Here is a 23,075-nt window from a genome sequence, read left to right on the forward strand (position 1 = left end):
GTGATAGGGCGAGTCAATGTTTCATTTTGGAATAATAATGTCTAGCGTAACTCTGTCCCTGACTATGATCTCTGCACAAACCCTGGTCCTTGGACTCGTATTCAAGATGTTTGCAGACACTTGGAATCACGGTTCAAACTTACGTCCCCTTCACCCTGAATGCTACGAGAACCAAGGGTGCTTTTTACAAACAGAGGGGAAAAGCAGTTTTCAATGACAGCTGTCCTATGTCACCTGGACTACCTAAAAGAAAGAATAAACCTCACAGTTTTAGTAAAATTTTAATCCTTGTGCTAACACATATAATAGATATGATGTAACTATTCACTAAAAACATTTTCCATCCTGATTAGCCTAACGTGTCCAAAGCCTAATCCTCAGCCCTGTAGTGTACAGGCTCCTATAACCTCCTATAACCGTTCTTATTTTCAGGGCTCATAACTGATGTAAAATGGAAGGCTCTTACCAAGCATTCACAGAATTTCTAAAACTTTGTATTATACAAAGCCCCCTGAGTACCAAAGTGTTTATAACCTGTTGATGAAAATGCTGTTTTAAATTAAAGCCTGAACAAGATAACTGTTTTCTAATCATCATATAAAATGCTTAGTAAATAAAGAGAGACTAAATACAATTTATAACAAAAATGGAACACCGATGGACGGCTGAATAAACAAGGGAATCTAACTTAGCTTGAAATGCCGCAGAGTGTTTTACCAATAAAACCCTACAACAGTGGTTCTCAAACTGTGGGCGGCCCCCTAGGGGACGCGAAATAACAAAAAGGGGGCTCGAAGATTTAAAACAAAGAAAGCAATTAATTAAAAATTTGAAAAATACATCTATTGAACCCAAAACAAATTAACTTAAACTACCTTCTGATACAGAAAAATAAATATAGAGATAGATAAATGTTGATAAAAGTTAAGTAGGTATAATAAAATATGCAAATAAAGTGTCATGAGAATAAAATCTGATTTATTTATGTATTTATTTTTCATGATTAGCAGGCCAAAGATTTGGCCATTTGAGAAAAAATAATCGTACATTTGTGTTGTAAGCAGAATCTGAATGACTTGGGCTGGCAAGAAAACATATATGACAGAAGATATCAGATGTCTCCAGTTCCTTTAGGGACTTTATACTGGCTATTATCATTTAAAAGGAGTACAGAAATTAAGTTCTATGCTATGTTTGGGGTGGATGTGATCAGAAAGGCCCTGATAATTCCAAAGATCAGTCAGGAAAACTGTTGGAAAAATGGGCAGAACTCTTTTGGAAACTAGGATTTTTCTTATACTGTTTTAAAATCAGACCTTTACAAAGATGCTTTCAGATGCTTTATTTTCTAAAGATACTTTATTTTCATGTTAAAGCAACCGGTCATTTTACTTGGCTACTGAACATGTATTTTTGTTCACTAACGCTTTAGTGTTTCATTAAGAATTACCCGAATATCTGATCATTAGTTTAAGCAGAAAGAGTAATTAGCTCTGCTATTTTGTGAGCTATACAAGCGTGCTGAGCTGTTGGCTCCCATTTATGAGGTCACTAGCATGAGCTAAAGCTGCTGATTTTAAAAACATGATTTTAGTTCGATGAACTTCGTAGGTGTAGAAAAGCACTTCTTATATCCCCTCTCTAGTTAAACCAGCACACCTCACTATGGCCTCCTGTGCTTTCTTATAAATCTCTGTTTAAATGCACAAGTGTATTTGCAGAGTTTTCCTTTGTCAAAAGGCTCCCAGGATATAGAAATGAGCTAAGCAAAAAAAATAAAAATCACTGACCGCAGCAAATCCAAAAACACACGTAGAATCAGTCTCTCTTGTGCGGTGTGGGGTTACTTTTAAAAATAACTTCATTATATTATACTTACAAAATAAGTAACCAAACATGTTATACTGTATAGTGTAAGGGATGACAGGTATGGGCCGGCATCTCGACACGTACAGGACGTGGTTCATTACTCAGCCTGGAGGATAATGTAATTAAGGAAATTAGGGTTTTGGTCTTTTGTCTGATTTTAGACAGCCCCAGAAAATAAACCCTAAAGTTAAGCTGTGTATATATGTGAACATTTTTGGTATCAGCCACCAATCAGCCCAGGCTGGACTTTTTATACGTCTCAAACATGATTTAAAAGGGAACTGCGGCATACGTCTGTGTGATTTTTACAAGGCTTATATCAAACTAGTTATCTCAAGCATCATCTAGAAAAGTGAAGAACATTCCACGGACAGACGTTCTGGGCGCTCACAAACAGGCTGGGGCCGGAGGAAGGGAACCTGCAGACAGCAAGTTGATAGTTGAGAAATCGCTCTAAAATAATTGGAGTGGGGATGGCTCTCTGAAAAGGGTGATCCTAAACTCCCTTAAAAGAGATGAAAAATAACCTCTGGGTGCTTCAAAGGACCTCAAAGAATTCCTCAGCGGCGTGGGAGTCGTCCTATGAGTTGCACAGCTGAAGTGAGAAGCTATGGGGGATGGATGCTCGAAACGGCCAGCAATACAAAGCTGCTTTTAGATGCTTTATTTTGTAAAGATGCTTTATTTTCATGTTAAAGCATCTGGTCATTTTACTTGGCTACTGAAAATGTATTTTAGTTTAGTGTTTCATTAAGAATTATCTGAATATCTGATCATTAGTTTAAGCAGAAAGACTAATAAGCTCTGCTATTTTGTGAGCTATACAAGCGTGCTAAGCTGTTGGCTGAAAGCTGACTGGGACTGCAAGGAGGGGGCAGACATCCATCAAACGGCCCTTGACTGTTTGTTTAACCAATCAGGTGCCGGGGCGGGTTTCAAGGAGGGGGCAGACATTGCCGGTCTCGGTGTGTCTGATTTCTTTCTCTCTCGATGTTCCTATTGCTGCGGCAAGCTGACAAAAGAATCTGTCTGTGAGATGGAAAAAAGCCTGGAACTGTAAGTCATAAAGCAAACATGAGATAGATATTTTAATTTCATGTTAATATTAAAATCATAGATAGAACTAAAGAAGATGCTTCACTTTTTATACTGTCCTTTCAGAAGGGCTTTCAGCAGGGATCACATGTCCTCCGGAGAGAGGACTGGGAAGTGTGGGGAGTCCGACCGTCAGGTGCTGCCTGACCCGGGGTCCGAGGCAGGCCCTTCTGGTCGGCAGGATACGGATGGGAACGTGCTGGGACTTGTCCAGGGCCAAGGCAGTAATCTGCCTGGACATGTCAAGAGAAGCCCTGGGCTTGTTTGTGCTTGTCGAGGTAAAGGCTGTAACCTGTCCAGCTTGTCTTTCGGGAGAGGGGTGGGGGGCAGTGGTGAGTTCAAGGAGGGGGTAGACATCCATCAAACGGCCATTGACAGTTTCCTGAACCAATCAGGTGCCGGGTTCAAGGAGGGGACAGACATCCATCAAATTCCCCTTGACAGTTTCCTGAACCAATCAGGTGCCGGGGGCGGGTTCATGGCGGAGTGTGGGCGGGGACTGGGTGCCCTTCACCCATCCGCCGCCAGGGGGCGGTACCAAAGGGGCGGGGCTAGGTCACGTGAGGGGACGGGACTTTCCGGTGTGACGTCATCAGCGGGCGACCGGGCGGGACTTCAGGTCTTGCATCATAGGTGCGGGACTTCCGGTATGACGTCGTAGGGGGTGTGGCTTAAAGGTCATTCATCATTCTGACAGAAACCCCCGTGCTTATACTACTGAGCAGTTCTGCTTGAAAGTAACTATTTACATAAATATAGTGTACTGTTTCTACTTCTTTATAACATTTAAAGATTTAAACGATCTGGAGGCTTACTCGTAGATACTCGCACAGGATAGCGTCTGCCACTGCTAGGTGAAGTTGGAGGTGCATACGTCTGAGGTTTACCAGTTTGAGGAACCATGACTGGAATGACCGAGTCTTGTCCTGCAGGGTTATGCCCTGCATCGACTGTATTATTCTGTAATGTTACTGTTGACACTGTTACCAAGTTGGAAGAAGAAGATGTCTCTTCTGGCTTTGTGACCTGTGGAACATTTTCATTTGCTCAGTTTAGTAGTAACTGGTCTGCATGCTGTTTCCTATCTTCAGCATCCTCAACTTTTACACTGTCGGAGACTGGTCCTAGGTGGGAGGTTACTACTCCTGATGTTCACTTTTCTCCCCTTCGGTTATCCCAGACCAGCACTGGGTCACCCACATTAAATTGTCTGGATTTCCGGTTACTGTGCAATAGCTGAACATCTTGAGACTGACTCACTGTAGAAGCCACATTTGGTTTAAGCACATCTAGACGTGAACGTAATTTGCAACCCATAAGAAGCATAGCTGGAGATTCCTTTGTTGTAGCATGTGAAGTATTGCGAAATGAGAGTAAAAACGTGTCTAGTCTTTGCTGTACTGAAGCAGACCCTTTTGATGCCTTTAAAGCTTGTTTGAAAGTTTGCACAAAGCGTTCTGCAAGCCCATTGGTAGCTGGATGATAGGGAGCAGATCGTATATGTTTAATATGTTTGTTTTTCATAAAATATGCAAATTCTTCAGAAATGAGCTGTGGGCCATTGTCACTAACAAGGACTTCAGGTATAACATAGCGACTAAAAAGGGTCCTCATGACATGAACAGTCTTACTAGTTGTGACACTATCCATTAGTTGAACCTCAGGCCACTTTGAGTGGGCATCGACTACTACTAAGTACTTATGGCCTTCATAAGTCCCAGCAAAATCAACGTGAATTCTCTGCCATGGCTCACTTGGCCATATCCATGCGTGAAGGGGCACAGGACTTAGAAGATTTTGAACATGCTGATATGACTGGCAGTTGTGTACCTGTTGCTCAATCTGGTTGTCGATCCCTGGCCACCAAACATAACTGCATGCCAAGGACTTCATCCTCATTTTACCTGGGTGGCTGACATGTAGCTCTGAAATAACACGATGGCGTAATTAAGAGGGCACAATTATTCTGCCCCCCGACATCAGGCATCTTTATTGTACGGTAACCTCCGTTTGTCTGTTGATGCAAGGCTGTAACTCATCATTATCCCCCAATTGTTTAGGAAAATGTCCCAACAACACCATATCCATTATTAGACAATGTAGGGTCCAACATAGTCTCTCTATGAATTTCTGCACTACTCACCGGTAGTAATTCCATTTGTTTTATGTAAAAAAGGTCATCTGTGTTCTGGCTCTCCTTATGTTTGACTTGTAAGGGCAAACAAGAAAGCCCATCAGCATTGGCATTGAGCGCAGCCTTCTTATATTCTATGGTGTAATCGTGGGCTGCTAATATTAATGCCCACCTCTGCATTCTGGCAGCTGCCATAGACGGTACCCCTTTCTCTGGTCTAAAGATTCTTGTCAGTGGCCGATGGTCTGTGAAGAGAATACATTTCCGTCCATATAGGTATTGATGAAACTCCCTGACCCCAAACACAATCTCAAGGGCTTCTCGCTCAATTTGTGAATAGTTCTGTTCAGCCTTACTCAGTGTTCTGGGTGCAAAAGCGATTGGTTTCTCTTCTCCATTGGGAAAGACATGGGACACCATATGGAGAAGCATCACAAGCCAGGCGGATGCTTAGTTGTGGATCGTAGTGTGTTAGGACATTTTGAGACACCAACTGTTCCTTAGCTTTCTGGAATGCAGATTTACGCGCGGATGACTAATGCCAGCGTTTCTTTGCAAAGCAGCTCATTTAATGGGGTCAAAATGGTTGCAAGATTGGGTATGAATCGCCCATAGTAACTGATGAGACCAAGAAAAGATCTCAGTTTCGTTACATTATCGGGGGCTGGAGCCTCTAAGATAACCCTAACCTTTTCAGGTGACTTGTGCAGTCCTGCTGCATCAATTTTATGACCCAGGTACTCCAAGGTCTCCTGGAAAAATTCACATTTTTCTTTTTAGACGCACAGTCCAAATTCTTTCAATCGGCCCAATACTCTATCCAAATTCTGCAGGTGCTCTGCATCATTACAGCCTGTCACCAATATATCGTCCAAGTAACAATGCACATTGGAAAGGCCTTGTAACACCTGACCCATCGCCCGTTGGAATATGGAAGGTGCTGACGCAATCCCAAATGATGGGCGATTATAGCAGAACAACCCCTTTTGGGTATTGATGGTGAGCAGTTTACATGACTGTTCCTCAACATTTATCTGTAGGTACGCCTGTGTCAAGTCCAATTTGCTGAAATGCTGTCCCCCAGCTAATGAGGCGAACAAGTCTTCAATGTGTGGAATTGGATAGTGTTCCACACAAATGGCCGGGTTTAAGGTCACTTTAAAATCACCACAAAGCCTCACAGAACCAACTCTCTTTACAACTGGCCCGACAGGAGTGGCCCACTCACTATACTGCATAGGTGACAGCACACCTAATTCTAGCAGGCGGGACGGCTCAGCCTCTTAGCGCATAGGGTACAACCCGAGCACGACAGAATTTTTGCTTATGTTGCGGTTTCAAAGAAATGATTGCTTCAATGCCCTTCATCGTCCCCAAATCTTTACTGAAAACAGCAGCATGTTTTTGTATTATGCTCTTCAAATTACGAGTAACTTGCTGTACTGACCTAATCTCTTGCCAATTCAATTTAACATGAACACACTGCTATTAAACTGATTTTTTAGGTAAAATTTACATGCAGTTGTTGTTTATTTTACAATGAACCCCATTCAGTTTTACTGTGATCAAGCTAATTCAGCAGAAAAGAGCCGTTGGATTTACCAGTTTAAACTGAGTTTGTTTTTTAAATAAATAACAGTTTTTAAAGATTGTTCTGTAAAGTTGTTCACATTTTCACTGTATTTTTACATAATTATTCTGGCAACCACAGCTGCCAGTTTGTTTTTGTAAAAACAACAGATTTTTCTTTTTTTACAGTGTACAAATCAAACTTATTTACCTGTAAAAACCTCATTATAAGACTGTCATTTAACTGAAAACTAACTTTTTACTCAAATGTTGCTTTAGTGTCTTCTGCAGTTTTAAAGAAAATATAGTAAGTTGCTTTTACAATAATTTATTAACCTCAAAGTAGTGAAAAATGAGATGTTTTTGTTCAACACACCTATTCCAATTACAAACTTTACAAACATTACAAAACAGATTCATGGTTATCTTATTGGAACTGAAAGAAGAAAGATAAAGAGAGAGTGAAATAAAGAAAAATAGAGAAAGGGCAAGGCCTTTCATTCTAAAAATGTCTTAAGGACAATCAAGGGGTTATTTTTTATGAGTTTTTAACACCTTTTAAGGATTACTGCATTTCCTTACTAGAATACATAGAACAACATGTACAAATATTTTCATACAAGCTCTTCAAATTGAGGTACAGGCATGGAAATGAGGAAATACAAGACCAATAAAACTCAGTAATATTGCTTACAAACTTTGTAACAATTTCGCTTGAAACTTTTCCTTGCTTCTTGAACTTGGACGGCTGAGTAGATAATGAACTGAAACAAAAATTCAAACTATGAATGAGGCACATCAATAAATGCCCTAAATATTACTGTCCATAGTCAGACATCACATCAATCATGATCCGAAAGTTCTTGAATCAAGGTAACTACGCTGGGGTTAACATGAAGACGGGATGTGTTTGTCTTCTGCACTTTAGTGACCTTCTCTGGGTTGATTGTGAAAAAACACCTTGGGAAATAGAAGAAACACAGATGACCATATTAATAATGAACCCACTTCAATAATAATAAGCAGATTTTAAAGCCTCTTATAATAGTAAGAAGGTACAATGACGGGTTAACCTCGAAGTTAAATGCAGCAGCTATTTTAGATTTTTGTGTAAAAACTGGGTAAAGCCAAGTCAAAAAGACACCTCTGCAGAAACTCCAGGGTTGATGCCAGCTCCGATGATTAATGGATGTTGAAGCAATAATAGCTCCCAAACATCATGCACAGGGCAGAAACGAAGGAGGATATGTTGTTGTTTACAATGTTTCGATCTACACTCAGCATGAACGGTCTTGAAAAATAGCAGAATCATCCTAAACAGAACAATAAAAATTCAAACAAAATTAAAACAAATCTGTATTCCTAAAACATTTCACTTAGCAATTGGAGGATTTGTTTTTAGTTTTTCAAGGTCATTTAAAATTGCTCATTATCAGTACAGAAATCAGTGTACGTGCAGATTTAGTTAAGGCCACTTTGACTAACCTGAAGTGCTTACAGTAACAGAGGATGAACTGGGTGAAGGAGACTAAGGATGCAGGAGGTCCTGGTGAGGCACCAACAGAACAGCTGCTGTTTTCGGGAGTCTGGCCTGCAAAACACACACACACACCCGTAAAAAGAATTACAAGGAACACTATGTTCCTATATTTATGATTGATCTTTTCTGCAGGCTACTTTGGGTACTGGTTGCATCTTGTACTGCAATACTTGACTTACATCTCAGCTTCCAAGCAGCAAGGACTTTCCTGGCTTGAACTGGCCTCAACACTGACAGCAAATTAGCTTCCTCAATACACCGAAAATCATTGTATGTCTCCACCTCAAAGGATCGCATGTTCTCTTCTAGAATATCTTTTGTGGCCTCCAGAAGGACAGGCAAGAGATCAGTGATAGCAGTGTGTAGAAATATTTGCTCCAAGTCAGTCATTTCTGGAATTGAGGAAGAAAGGCACCTGTTTTCAAGATTATAAATAAAAGACAGGCGTAATTAGACATTCATTCAAGTAACACTGTACATAAATACCGATAACAGGAATCTCTGCTTTGAGTATATAACGTGGGTGAGGATTTGCACTTTTTATTTCTGTATAACTAAAAGTAAAAACTGCTGTCACTTTCATATTTTTCAAATAGTACTTTATCATTTTTACTAAGCATACATATGCATTTTGTTTCTCCACCACACTGGCCAAGATCGTGTTTATTTCGACAACACACTGTGTTTCAGTGGAATGACTTGGTGCCCATTAAGAACGTATAATGGTAACGGATACAAATCTACTAAGTCATTAATGTTCAAACATTACTGTCTTGTGCTCTGGTTTGTCACTGGTGGTATTCAGAATGTCAGTCAGCATTATGTGTATCCATCAGAAAATACACACCTGCATCATTTTGAATTAAACTAATGAGAAGTTCCCCCAAACTCCATTAGCTCATCATTTTTTGACAAAAGGAAATTGCCTTTTTTATACGATGTACCTTTATACAGTATGTCTGTGGAGACACAAATATTGTTTTCTGAAAAGCCAAAGTCACTCACTGCATGTTTAATTGTGTCACTGTAAAGGTTGAATAAAAAGTACAACGGTTTTGGACTTGCAGCAGCTCACTGCACCCTGACCCGGCTGGAAGATACACCTGAAACATCTGATTTCTTTCAGATAAAGTTAAGCAGATGTTTTTAAAGTGTTTCAAAAGTCTGTTTACTTTCAAAACACATTGTCCATAATCTGATCAAGGAGCCAAATTTTAAAATTAGTGCAGCAAAAAATGGTGTTTTGGTTTTAGTGGACTCACAGGAAAGAAACATTTTCTTCAGTCCAGATATTCTTGGATTATAATGTCAAGACAGCCTACCTGTGACAAAGAAATCTTTTGTGCACAAATCATATCAACAAAATCTTGAAGCTTTAGAGTTAACTGCCACACATCGTCTTCTGGATTTTGCACTTTGTCACCATTTAATACAAACAGCAACCTTAAGAAATTCCAATTCTGAATGGATTGACCCAAAAGCTTGGACACCTCGGAGTTGACAGCACATGACTTTGTGAGAACATCAGGGGCCTCATGTATAACGCCGTGCGTAGAACTCGCACTATAACATGGCATAAGCACAAAAGCCGAAATGTGCTTACGCACAGAAAAATCCAAATGCAGGAATCTGTGCGCACTCCAACTTCCACGTTCTTCCGTTACATAAATTTCGATCAGCGTGAAAACTAACGCTCGTGCACGCGCATTTTGTAACGCCCTAAATCCTCCCAGAATTACGCCTATTTGAATATGCAAATCAATATAAATCGCCCTTAAGCGCAGCCTTCTGTGAAAAGACAATGGGAAAAACACGGGGGAAATATAAGAATTTCAGCGAATACCAAGTGGAGGCAAAGGAAAAACATACTATTTGTTCAAATAAACCGTGGGATAATCAACAAAAGGAAGATGATCGAGTGACATAGCGTGTTGGAGAAACTTGAAAGCTCACATTCACAAAATGCACAGTGCGGAAATAAAAAAAAGTCACATATCAAAGTTGCCGTGAAAAGAAGAGTTGTAAGCCCACCGTCTGAGTGTCATATGAAAGCTTATTAGGGTACAGAGAAAAAAGGCACACGGTGGGGAAAAAGCACGAAATGTCAACTTTAATCTGGAATTTTCCACTTTAATCACGTAGTTTATTTTGTCATTTAGTAGAACATTATAAACTTCATCTTAAAATCGTTTAATTAACCAGTTTCTCAAAATTACATCGTAATTAAAGTAGCACGTTAAATGCATTGTTTTGTATTTGATCATCTACTCGTATGTGATCTATGTGTGTGAATCACTACTTGCTTCTTAAACTGGCTCTCTTCCTCCAACTGGACACAGAGTCCATTACATTTGTGATATTACAGCTCTCTGAATAACTAAAATACTGAGATGTATACGTGATGTCATTTTCATGATGATAGGAGCTAAAGCACATTATTAAACATGTGTTTCATGAGCCTCGTGCTCATGACAAGCATTATCTTTTGTCGAAATTTGTCGCTGCGTTTTTAGCTGTGTTGTTATTTTCTCTTTCTGTTTTATATTCAATATATATTGGCGTAGCCGTCCTGCAGTCAGTGCTTTTCTTTCCCCAAAAAACCGATCGCCACACAATCAGCTCTGTAATAGAAGTTAAGCCATCTGTAAGCTTAGCGCCGATTCTTCAAAACGTTTAAAGAACATTGAAATATCTTCGTAGTACATGTTTAATTATTCTATCCTTAACGACACTCCCAGTGAAGAATATAGATTATTTAAATGAAGTTAAAGTTTTATGTGTATAATTTAACAAACATATTTTGCTGCATTTCACCTTAAAATGATATCGTCATCATATGTAAATACGCGCTTTATAAAGTGGCCCAGGTTGTGAGATATTATAACTGTAGTGCAAGTTTACAGTGGGTGATTGTACTTATAAGTAGTAAACAGTTCTACAAGGAGCAATTGATTGAGTGCATTTAAAGTTCTTGGGATTAAACTGTTTCTGAACCGCGAGGTCCGTACAGGAAAGGCTTTAAAACATTTTGCAGTGGCTGAGACAGCGTGTCCTTGAAGCTGTATACCGATAATTCTCTTTCCGATCAGCTGCTGCTGTGATTCACACTCAGATACAGTGATATAAATACTCCGAGTCGTGCAGTGAGAGTAATATGGAAAAAGATGATCCGCTGTGGCAACTCGTAACGGAGGAGCTGAAGAAGAAGAAGAAGAAGGAGAAGTGAGCAACGCTAAAGCAGTTATGGTATTTGGAATACTATGGCTGTTCCCTGGACCATTATATTGTTACAAGTTAATTACAATCAGATGCATTACACTAATAAACAATATGCGGTTAGTTTCTGTGTATTTATAAAGCTGCGTCATGAAAATAATGAGTAATCACACAAGAACAGTACCATTGCTTTGACGCTGGGTGCCGCCAGTTTGCAAAACCGAGCGGAGAACTTGCGTCACGACAAGGCATGAGGTACCGTGGAAAGTCGCGTGGCTTTCGCCAAGTGTAGGTTTTATACATCGCGATTTGAACGTGAAAAGTTCTTACGCAACATTTCTGTGCGTACGCACCGTTTATACATGAGGCCCCTGATGCAGGAATCTGTGCGTACTCCAACTTCCACGTTCTTCCGCTACATAAATCCCGATCAGCGTGAAAACTAACGCTCTTGCACGCGCATTTTGTAACGCCCCAAATCCTCCCAGAATTACGCCTATTTGAATATGCAAATCAATATAAATCGCCCATAAGCGCAGCCTTCTGTGAAAAGACAATGGGAAAAGCACGGGAAAATATAAGAATTTCAGCGAATACCAAGTGGAGGCAAAGGAAAAACATACTATTTGTTCAAATAAACCGTGGTATAATCAACAAAAGGAAGTTGATCGAGTGACATAGCGTGTTGGAGAAACTTGAAAGCTCACATTCACAAAATCGCACAGTGCCGGAAATAAAAAGAAGTCACATATCAAAGTTGCCGTGAAAAGAAGAGTTGTAAGCCCACTGTCTGAGTGTCATATGAAAGCTTATTAGGGTACAGAGAAAAAAGGCACACGGTGGGGAAAAAGCACGAAATGTCAACTTTAATCTCGAATTTTCCACTTTAATCACGTAGTTTATTTTGTCATTTAGTAGAACATTATAAACTTCATCTTAAAATCGTTTAATTAACCAGTTTCTCAAATCACATCGTAATTAAAGTAGCACGTTAAATGCTTTGTTTTGTATTTGATCTTCTACTCGTATGTGATCTATGTGTGTGAATCACTACTTGCTTCTTAAACTGGCTCTCTTCCTCCAACTGGACACAGAGTCCATTACATTTGTGATATTACAGCTCTCTGAATAACTAAAATACTGAGATGTATACGTGATGTCATTTTCATGATGATAGGAGCTAAAGCACATTATTAAACATGTGTTTCATGAGCCTCGTGCTCATGACAAGCATTTATCTTTGTCGAAATTTGTCACTGCGTTTTTGCTGTGTTGTTATTTTCTCTTTCTGTTTTATATTCAATATATATTGGCGTGGCGCCCAAGAGTCCTTGCTTTTCTTTCCCCAAATAACCGATCGCCATACAATCAGCTCTGTAATAGCGTTAAGCCATCTGTAAGCTTAGCGCCGATTCTTCAAAACGTTTAAAGAACATTGAAATATCTTCGTAGTACATGTTTAATTATTCTATCCTTCACGACACTCCCAGTGAAGAATATAGATTATTTAAATGAAGTTAAAGTTTTATGTGTATAATTTAACAAACATATTTTGCTGCATTTCACCTTAAAAATGATATCGTCATCATATGTAAATACGCGCTTTATAAAGTGGCTCAGGTTGTGCAATATTATAACTGTAGTGCAAGTTTACAGTGAGGTGATTGTACTTATAAGTACAAACCGTTCTACAAGGAGCAATTGATTGAGTGCATTTAAAGTTCTTGGGATTAAACTGTTTCTGAACCGCGAGGTCTGTACAGGAAAGGCTTTAAAACATTTTGCAGTGGCTGAGACAGCGTGTCCTTAAAGCTGTATACCGATAATTCTCTTTCCGATCAGCTGCTGCTGTGATTCACACTCAGATACAGTGATATAAATACTCCGAGTCGTGCAGTGAGAGTAATATGGAAAAAGATGATCCGCTGTGGCAACTCCTAACGGGAGGAGCTGAAAGAAGAAGAAGAAGAAGAAGAAGAAGAAGAAGAAGAGGAAGAAGAAGTGAGAGTAACAACGCTAAAGCAGTTTTGGTATTTGGAATACTATGGCTTTTCCCTGGACCATTATATTGTTACGAGTTAATTACAATCAGATGCATTACACTAATAAACAATATGCGGTTAGTTTCAGTGTATTTATAAAGCCGCGTCAAGGAAAATAAGGTGTAACCACATAGGAACAGTAGCACTGCTTTGACGCTGGGTGCCGCCAGTTTGCAAAACCGAGCGGAGAACTTGCGTATGACAAGGCATGAGGTACCGTGGAAAAGTGCGTGGCTTTACGCCAAGTGTAGGTTTTATACATCGCGATTTGAACGTGGAAAAGTTCTTATGCAACATTTCTGTGCGTACGCACCGTTTATACATGAGGCCCCAGATCCTTTGTACCTGAACTGATTGATGTGCCGGTTCAAAAGCGAATATGTAAGCCATTTCTTTTTCTTAATGAAATGCTTCAAGTACATTGCAACATCATAGGAAAAGATACCCTCAAATACATCATGGCCTAAACAAGGTGGTAGACCAGGCTGGCAAATATGAAAAGATTTCAAAGCATTGAAAACAGAGTTTATCTTTATACCTTTGATATCTTGACTGTCTTCATCTTGTAGATTACCAACAGCAGAATCATAACCTTCAGGGGTGCGCTGTGGACCACATACATTTGGATCATCACTAAAGCTCAAGTGAAGCTCACTTCGTGTGATTTCACAGTAACCTGTAAAAGTACCGAGAATGACTAAAGTTTTCAGCAAACCCACCAATGCTGTGTGAACCCAAATTGTCCCCTGCAATACAATACAGCGCCACTTTCACCTTTTCGCCTGTGTCTATAGTGATTCCATTTTCCTCCAAATCTTTTAAACCCAGTAACATCTCTGAGAAATCGTCGCCTCAATGAAGCCTTCGGGCTCTCCGGACAATGTGGTGCCGTCCAGACTGCTGAAAGATGTGTTTCCTGTGATTCAATATGATGTCCTGAAGATCATAACTAGTAGTCTATCCTCGGCTATAGTTCCTCGTGCTTTTAAACACGCAGTTGTACATCCAATCGTGAAAAAACCTGATCTTGACCCTGTCGTTCTCTCCAATCTTCGTCCAATCTCCAAACTACCTTTCTTGTCAAAAATACTCGAAAAAGTAGTTTATGAGCAATTAACTCATCATCTACAGGATCATCAGGTAATGGACCTTTTTCAGTCAGGCTTTAGGCCCCAACACGGCACAGAAACTGTGCATTTACGTGTCCTAAATGACGTCCTTTTGGCATTGGACTCAGGACTCCACGTGGTTATGGTTCTTCTCGACTTATCTGCTGCTTTCGACACAATCGACCACGACATCATGATCTCCCGACTCGAATCCTGGGCTGGTGTATCTGGCTTAGCCCTCGACTGGTTCAGGTCATATTTCTGCAACAGGACTCTCAGAGTCATGCTAGACGATTTTTCATCTGAATCAGTCCCACTCCCATGTGGGGTCCCCCAGGGTTCCATTTTAGGGCCACTACTTTTTTCAATCTATATCCTGCCTTTAGGTGCAATTTTTAGAAAACATGCAATTTCATCTCACCATTATGCTGACGACTGCCAAATTTATTTCTCCCTCAAGCCAACTGACTCCACCAAACCCCTCCTCAACTGCCTATCTGACATTAAGGACTGGCTGGCTTTAAACTTTCTTCACCTGAACGATTCAAAAACCGAGGTCATTGTTTTTAGTCCCGACTGCAAATGGACCCCACCCCTTGGCCTCGTTTCTCCTCCCATTCCAGTAACTTCGTCTGTCTCCAATCTTGGAATCAAAATGGATACGTTCCTGAAAATGGAGGCTCAAGTCAACAGCACAGTAAAATCCTGCTTTTTCCATCTCAGGTGAATCGCCAAACTCAAGCCTATTCTGTCTAACCACCTCCTGGAATCAGTAATCCATGCATTCATTACGTCCCAGCTCGACTACTCAAATTCCTGCCTATATGGTATCAGTAAAGCCACTCTTTCTAGACTCCAACTGGCTCAAAATGCGGCTGCAAGGCTTCTAACTGGAAGTAGCAGAATCCAACACATTTCACCGATTTTAAAAACCCTGCACTGGCTGCCGGTTAGATTCAGAATCGATTTTAAGATTCTTCTCTTAACCTATAAGGCATTAAACGGTCTAGCCCCCGCATATTTGAGTGTCTTGCTCCATCGTCACAATCCCCCTCGTGCTCTTAGATCCGCAGATCAGCTGCTCCTAACCGTTCCCAAGGCACGTTTTAAAGCTTGTGGTGAAAGGGCTTTCTCCGTCTGTGCACTCAGGCTCTGGAACTCCCTGCCCTTAGTGGTTAGGCAAGCCGCTTCAGTCGCCACATTCAAATCACTCCTAAAAACGCACTTCTTCACATTGGCTTTTAATTCTTAACCTGTCTCATTTCCACTTGCCTTTTGCTATTTTCTCTATTTTATTTGGTCCCTTGACCTGTTTTTAGTATCTCTGTTTTAATTTCTCTCTTAATGTTTTGTTTTTAATATTTTGCTTTCAGTCCTGCTTGTTTTAACTGTACAGCGCTTCGGTCAGTTGTAATGCTGTGTTTTTAAGCGCTCAACAAATAAAAATGGTATGGTATGGTATGGTATGGTAAAACCCTGGCACTTCCAAACTGTTTTAGGTCATGCTCTCTACACAGTAAGACAAGGAACATATGATCTGTATTGGACCGTACATGAGCAGGTAAATTGGCCATAGAAAGATAGACTGCAACAACTTTGTGTTTTTTTCCTAGCAGAGCCAAGGGGATTGACAATTTCAAAAGCATCCTAGTACAGAATTAGCTTCAGGCATCCTCCATTTTCAATGAAGAACTTGTTGGTCCAAAAGTTTTGTCCATCATTTATGTCACCAAAATAATTGGAGTCTGTTTCACAGTACTGTTGGGACACTGAATTCTTCCATAATTCTGATTCTAATAAGCTACTTAATGTTTGCATCACAGGTATGATGAGTAAGCAAACCCTTGTGTCATATTTTCATCATTTCCTAATGTTACTTTTCTAGGCTCTGTGTATTTGAACATCTTTTTAAATACCTGAGCTCTTGAACAGGTTGTTCTTAGTGGTCCCTGATGACAGACAGAGAACGGATCTGAATCCCTCATACAATCAGAGATTTTAACAATAGCATCATTTGTTATACACATGTCCTTTTTCAAAAGTGAACGTAATTTACTTAAAGTGTGATCATGTCCCAACTCATGAACATTTTGCAGCTCTTCAACAACTGCCTGTATTGTTGAAGTTGGAAGAAGGAACTGCCCTTGCAGTTTAAAGTAGAATACAATATAATATTAACAACATGCTACAACATGTACACTACAATTACATGTGCTTAGTTATGCTGAGCACATTTTATTTTGTACAGTTAAGATAAAAGGGAAATTGCAGGTTTTAAGGAACATTTCAATATAACAATCAAATGTTTTAAAATCCATAAGTTCTACTTAGTCATGAGCTCTTTTATGAGGGAGGATATAAAAATAGTTCAAGTGTAATGCTGTTTACTGATAGAATGTTAAATACCGGCCTACTCAATTCTAAACAGACACGTCACCTGCTTTTTAAGCCACTCATATTAACATAAATTTACTGTATTTGTGCATACTCTAATCTGTAAAGTATAAAATATAACTTTGTAAAATGTAATATGGTTTCTAAAAAATGTAGCTGACAAAAAAAAAAAATCATTTTAACACTGTTATCTTTTGATATTAAATATATTGTATTGCTTTTTGTATCACAGATTTTCTATGTTTAAAATACAGTAATCTGTAAATTCTACAAAGAAATATGATCTTTTAACATATTACTAATTTGAAATGAACAGTTGTGTTTGGTTAGGTATTTTACTGTAGTATGACTGTAAATCAAACACTGCTGCATTGTTTTTCTATTTACACTTTTTTGATGTCATGATTTTACAGCATTTCACTGTTAATTTCACAGACATTTTTTACAGTGTATGCCACCATCTACATCCACATATCTCACAGTTTGCCCCTTTTTTAGACAAACACAACGACTCTGTCTTAACCTGTGAGTTTGCTCAACTTCAACATCGACATCCTCTACTGGGACTGAAGAGTTTAGAGTCTCCTTCTCATCTCCAGTGTCTTCATTATCTGATGTAGTGTTAGATAAATCTCTCTCTTCTATCTTTACCGTTGACTTTACGTAGTCTAGAATGGTGGGCCCTTCCAAGAGCACCTCTACGTCTGACACATTTCACAACTCCATCCTGTCCAATGACATCTGCAGGTCTTTTCCATTCTGCACAGTCCACTCTTTTGTCGTCCACTTGCTCCACTTTGTCGTAAATGCTCTTCTTGGAGTGTGCAGCGCTGGAATATGTGCTCCACTGATACACTCCTAGTGGTGCCTTCTAGGGCGGGTGGTCTGTCCACGAGAACACAAGGAAGATTTGGATTTCAGCCAAACACGGCTGATATGAGCTGTTCCCATAAATATTGTCTGTGGTATTCTTTACCATTAGTGCCCAGTGGCGCTAATCTGGCACTAACCAGTCACATCCAGTATTCTTTATCACTTTCTGTATAATTTCTGTGAGTGTCTGATTGTGTCTCTCAGGTAGTCCATTACCCCAGAGACTGTATGCAGTGGTGGTCTTTGTTTCAATGTTAAAATTTTCTCCCAGATTCCCCACCATTATCACTAAGTAGTTTCTGAGGAGCTCCATGTACTCTTATCTGAGAACGAATGAATGAATTGTTTCACAATTTCTGATGGTCTCTTTGTCTTCACAGCACTTCCTGCACTGAAACGTGTGAATGTGTCAATGAGGTGAAGACCCCGTCCTCCTGTTTGACGTTCATGTCAGTCTGTAGCCGCAGTTTCATTGTATTCATAGGCTAGTGGCAAACGAACAGCTGCTCTGAGTTTGGGTTTGCCGTATTTCAGGTGAGTCTCACAATTCTCAACAATTTATTTAAGTAAGGAAGCCCACTCTGCCTCTTTGATTCCTGAGCAGTGAAGCAGTTTGTGTAATCGGTCCAGTGAAGGAGGTCCACATTGGAGGTGAAGTTTAACAAAGCCTTTTGCTTCTGTCATGTGCTCCTGTTTCCTGAGACTCTTAGAATCTCACGTTCACAATGTTCATCATTTTTATTTCTTTATCTGAGATGTTCACACACTAATGAGCAGAGCTGGTTAATTCAAGAGTCACTGGCTGATTAAACATCACTGCTTTGTCATTTTCATTATCTAAAAGTGTCCCTGCCCTTTTAAGGATATTTTACTGAACAACATTGGCATTTCAGCTGGCACCACTTCTGTTTCAGTGCCACATCGTGTCTCTCCAATCTTTACAGGAATGTTCACTCGTTTGGTGGAATGCACAACTTTGCCTCCTCCAAATATGAAAATTCTGCTGCTTGAAATGTTTGAGTTCCTCAGCTTTTTGACTTCATTCTGGTCAGGCTGACTGATGTCGTTGTCTAAGCGTTTCTCTCCATAGACTGTGAGTGTGCAAGTAGAAACAATTACCGCTAATCCTAAAGATTCAACCAAAACACTAAATGTGTCTGAGTTTGATTCCTTTGTAAATGACGCCATGTTTCATTCTTCACAGTCCTCTGTGTTTTCCAGTCTCCTCTGTTATTATCACCTGTTCATTTATTTTTCTGTATTCTTTAGCCCAGTGCTCTGACGATAATGCATTTTGATCTCCTACCATATTTGTCTAACAGATTATTGCCTGGCAATGGCGACTTCTTCAGGCTGCGTTGCGAATGCCACTTGTTGTGTTGTCTCTGACTGGTGAAATATGCAGTTTCATGTGTGACAGTAATTCCCGTTGTTACCAGACGTGACTTTACTACAAAAATTGTCATTAGCGCCAATTCCATTGATGTGAAAGTAAGTGCCATACATGCTGTTAATGCCAGCTGCCTTTAGTTTGTATCTAAAGACGCCTTGTCCAGCAGTTTAAAAGCTCACACAGCATCAGGACAGCCATGTTATATCTACACATGCAGGTCACTCCATGTCACATCATCACACTTAGGGAGCTCATTGTCACAGATTTTAACGAGACTTGGCCTGCTGATTTGGTCATCTGAGTGACCCATGGAACTGAAATTGTACATGTCTTCAACAATAATAAGGAGATATAAGATCACAAAGTCTGAACCTTGTGCTGGATTATGACTTTGGCTATTTCTCTTTAAAGATAAATTGCAAAGAAATGGTTTTCATATCGTTTAAAAGCTTTTTTCCAGCTCTGCATTTTGTGAAAATATTATACTCTTCCAAAAATGACCATGTTATGACTGATTATAATGTTAAGATTTGAATAGTAAAAAACCCTATATTGTAAAATTGGCCAATTTATTACTAAAGCTACCTTATAATGTGATGAACATCTCCAGAAAATTTAGTTTAATTAAAATCTGTGATGATGAGGTCCAAAAGTGTGATAATTTGACGTGGAATTACCCATCAGGAGTATCTCTGCTCCAAATTGATGATCTAATCCACCATAGAAACTGCACTCGCCATTTTAACTCTGTAAAATCTGAATATCCTCATAGATACACTCCGTTATCTCCTTTAAACACATCATCAAGCCTTTCTATCAGAATAGTCACACCTTCATCTTTGTTCAGGTCTTCTGCTCAAATTGACATCTCAATGCTGTTCCTGTAAGCGACAGTCCAACCCCAAGTGCATGTTTTTTATTTCTAGCTCAGCAACCCGTGTCCATATAAAAAATTTCATTATTCCAGCTCTCGTATGCCTTTCTCTTGTCAAATGCAGTCAGGATTCTATAATTATCAGCCATCCCCTACTATGAATGTTAAACTTAAATAGCAACACAACACCTTTGATGTTAGCCACATACTTTTTATTCTTCTCTCTCTTTAAACACACACCGTCACGAGTAACCTCCTACAAACCCACTCTCCTCAAACCCTGAATGTCCTAATCCCAGTCGGGATGCAGTCCTGTAATCCCACAAATAGGAGCTCATATATAAGATATAGAATATAACAACTTAACAGAATGAAGCTCCCGATGCGCAGTTCAAGTCCAATGAGGATATTCAACAAAGCCCTAAATATGACGGCTTTAATAGACCTGCCATTGCTGTGTTCAAATATGATGGTGCCGGGTAGATAAAGTGTTGTCATATCTACATGGTGGTACTGAAATGTTTGCAAATCCCCTTTAATGAAGGTCTGCAGTGCACTTTGATCACATCTGAGTTGCTGGATTTGTAATTTTATACTGCATAGCAGAGGAGGAAATCAAGAAAAATATGTCTTTGACCCAAACCTCATGGAGGGCACTGTGACCCTGAAGTGTGTTCATTATTTTTACTGACTTTATGAAGTTAATTCTCCCACTTTTATTTTCACAGGGCTTTCCCATTTCACTTGTCCATACACTGAGGTGGCTAATGGCCTCCAGCTCAGGGCTGTCCATGTGAGAAGTGAATCTGAGAAGAGAACGGCAGACACTTAAAGAGAGAGAAGAGTTTACCACAGAGCATGGCCTCTGCCAAAGAAGATGGGGTGGATGAAAGAACTGTGGACATTAAAGAGGAGGACTGTGAGCGGCTCACACCAGAGGATGTGTGTGTGAAGCTGGAGGATCACGAAGAAAGAATTTCAGTTTTTAAAGAGGAGGAGGAGTGCAAGTGGGTGACTGCTGCCATTAAAGCTGAGGATTTGAATGATTTCTCAGTTGGTCTTGAACTTCAAAAGCATGAAACTGAGGATATTTTCAATCAAGAAGCCTGTGAAGAATCTTCCTCCAGTTTACAGCCCTGGTCCACTAATACGGGACAACTGGCTACGCTGGAGAATTCTGTAGAGCTGAAATCAGAGTTATCAGAGTCTGAAGAGAAAATCACCGAGGGAAATGGGAGAGACGGAGAAGAGTCACCTGGGAGTGTTGGAATAAGTGAGTAATGTGATTAAATATAAAAGAAAGAGTAAAAATAAATAAATTCTGACAGTGGGTGCTTTGATGTTTTTTTGAATATTGAAATGATAGTGGAAAATACTGTTAATTGAACTTGAATAAAGACCACCTGCTCGAGTGCATGATAACAAACAATAGGTTACCTAATATATATAAAGCCGGAATCCTGCAGGATTTACCATGGATGATCTACAAGGGATTGAAAGAGACAGTCAGTGCTCCTCACCGCACCCTGGTCTGGCATGGAATTACTTTCCTTCAGGCCCTTTAGCTATCTCCCAATTGCACGTGTGTGACAATGCCTCCCCTCAGCCTAGACCAAGAGGTCGTGAACGCAAGAGAGAGAACATCGGCATGGGCATGGATAGAGCCTTTATGATGAACAAGCAAAAACTTATAAGTTTGGAGGTCAGGAAACCACCTAGTGACCCATGGATTTTATTCCTTGTGCAGGGCCATCCACTGTAGGGGTGCATGATCCATCACAAGAGTGAATTCACGGCACAACAAGGTAGTACCTCAACTGCGTAATCACCCATTTAATTGCAAGTGCTTTCCTTTCCACAGCTGCATACCTGGTTTCCTGATCCAACAACTTCTGGCTCAGGTACATGACAGGGTGCTCAACACTATCGACACTTTGGCTCAGCACGGCACTTGGGCCTGTGTCTAAAGCGTACGTCTGGAGTATGAAAGTAAGAGAAAAATTAAGTACTTTCAATATTGGTGCTGACTTAAGAGCCTGTTTTAGGTCACAAACTACAGCGTCTGTCTTTTCAGTCCATTCCACATTGTTAGGAGCCCTCTTCTTTGTTAAATCACTCAAGGGTGCCACTGTCTCCGAAAAATGAGGTATAAACTGGCAGTAATACCCAGTTAATCCAGGAAATTCTTGGACTTGCCGCTTGGTTCGTGGACATGGCCACTTTACTGTGGCATCTACCTTTGAACACTGTGGCCTTATGGTACCCTGACCCACCAGGTGGCTCAAATATTTAGCTTCTTTCAACCCAAATAAACATTTTTTTGGATTGATTCGAAGCCTGGCTTCTCCCAGTGTGCTCAATATCACTTTGAGCTGTTGTACAGGTTCCTTCTATGTGATGGAATAAATAACAACCTCATCTAAGTAGGCAGCACTATACGTGTAAAGAGGGCGAAGCACTTTATCCACCACACACTGGAAAGTCGCAGGAGTCCCATGTAACCTGAATGAAAGGACACAATACTGCCAGTGTCCACTAGGGGTGCTGAACGTGGTCTTGACCTTGGCTGAGTCCGTTAAAGGAACCTGCCATTACCCCTTCGTCATTTCAAGTGTGGTAAAAAAGTTTGCCTGTCCAAGTCTCTCAAGGTGGTCGCCCACTAAAGACATTGGATAAGCATCAAATTGGGAGACTTAAAAAGGTGATAGAAGTCATTGCAAAACCTCCAAATTCCATCAGGCTTATTAACCAAGACTATTGGACTTTACCAGGGACTATAACTTTCCTCTGTCACTCCTAGTTCCAGCATGTCCTTGATTTCAAGCTTCACTTCTGCTTTCTTTGCTTCAGAAATCTGATAAGGGCGCTCTTGAACGATAACCCCGAGCTCTGTCACAATGTCATGTGCAGACAGAGAGATCCTTCCAGGTTTTTGCTCACTACCTCTGAGAAGGACAGGATAGCTGC

The sequence above is a fragment of the Polypterus senegalus genome, chromosome 4, assembly GCF_016835505.1.
Source record: "Polypterus senegalus isolate Bchr_013 chromosome 4, ASM1683550v1, whole genome shotgun sequence".
Lineage (NCBI taxonomy): Eukaryota > Metazoa > Chordata > Cladistia > Polypteriformes > Polypteridae > Polypterus > Polypterus senegalus.